Source organism: Arachis duranensis, chromosome 3 (assembly GCF_000817695.3).
Source record: "Arachis duranensis cultivar V14167 chromosome 3, aradu.V14167.gnm2.J7QH, whole genome shotgun sequence".
NCBI lineage: Eukaryota > Viridiplantae > Streptophyta > Magnoliopsida > Fabales > Fabaceae > Arachis > Arachis duranensis.
This window is the reverse complement of record NC_029774.3, coordinates 33062989-33064096: the sequence shown is the minus strand read 5'-3', so window position 1 is coordinate 33064096 and position 1108 is coordinate 33062989. Positions and strand designations below refer to the sequence as shown.

The 1108-nt window shown below is 36.2% G+C and overlaps 1 non-coding gene across 1 annotated transcript; it reads right to left on the bottom strand.

The window, feature by feature from the left end:
* Nucleotides 1–961: 961 nt before the first annotated feature.
* LOC127746152 (small nucleolar RNA R71) lies at nucleotides 962–1065 on the bottom strand. Its single transcript, XR_008007771.1, has one exon. It is a non-coding gene; the product is annotated as a small nucleolar RNA R71 (small nucleolar RNA).
* Between the last annotated feature and the right edge of the window lie 43 nt (nucleotides 1066–1108).

Here is a 1108-nt window from a genome sequence, read left to right as displayed (position 1 = left end):
ATTGTTTTTCAATCATATCTTTTCAATCATATCTCTTTAAAACCATAACTTTTCAATCATATCTTTTTAATCACATCTTTTTCAAAATAGTTTTCAATCATATCTCTTTGATTTCCAATTTCAAAATCTTTTTCAAAATCACTTTATTTCTTTCTCAATCTTAGTTTTCGAAAATCAATTACTATTTTTTTCAAAACTTCTTTTAATTAATTCACTTTAATTTTTGAAAATTTCTTCCCCTCTTCTCACATCCTTCTATTTATGGACTAACACTCCTCCTCAATGCACAATTCGAACTCTATCTTTCTAAGTTTGAATTCTTCTACCTCTTCCTTCTATTTTTCTTTTCCTCTAACACCTCAAGGAATCTCTATACTGTGACATAGAGAATTCTATATTTTCTTGTTCTCTTCTCTTTCATATAAGCAGGAGCAAAGACAAAAGCATTCTTGTTGAGGCTGACCCTAAACCTGAAAGGACCTTGAAGCGAAAGCTAAGAGAAGCTAAAGCACAACTCTCTGTAGAGGACCTAACAGAATTCTTCAAAGAAGAAGACATGGCATCCGAAAACAACAACAATGCCAACAATGCAAGGAAGATGTTGGGTGACTTTACTGCACCTACTCCCGACTTCTATAGGAGAAGCATCTCTATCCCTGCCATTGGAGCAAACAACTTTGAGCTTAAGCCTCAATTAGTTTCTCTAATGCAACAGAATTGCAAGTTCCATGGACTTCCATTAGAAGATCCTCATCAGTTTTTAGCTGAATTCTTGCAAATCTGTGACATTGTCAAGACCAATGGGGTTGACCCTGAGGTCTACAGACTTATGCTATTCCCTTTTGCTGTAAGAGACTGAGCTAGGATATGATTGGACTCACAACCTAAAGAAAGCCTGAACTCTTGGGAAAAGCTAGTCAATGCCTTCTTGGCAAAGTTCTTTCCACCTCAAAAATTGAGTAAGCTTAGAGTGGAAGTCCAAACCTTCAGACAGAAGGAAGGTGAATCCCTCTATGAAGCTTGGGAAAGATGCAAACAATTGATCAGAAAGTGTCCTTCTGGCATGCTTTCTGAATGGAGCATCATAGGTATCTTTTATGATGGTCTA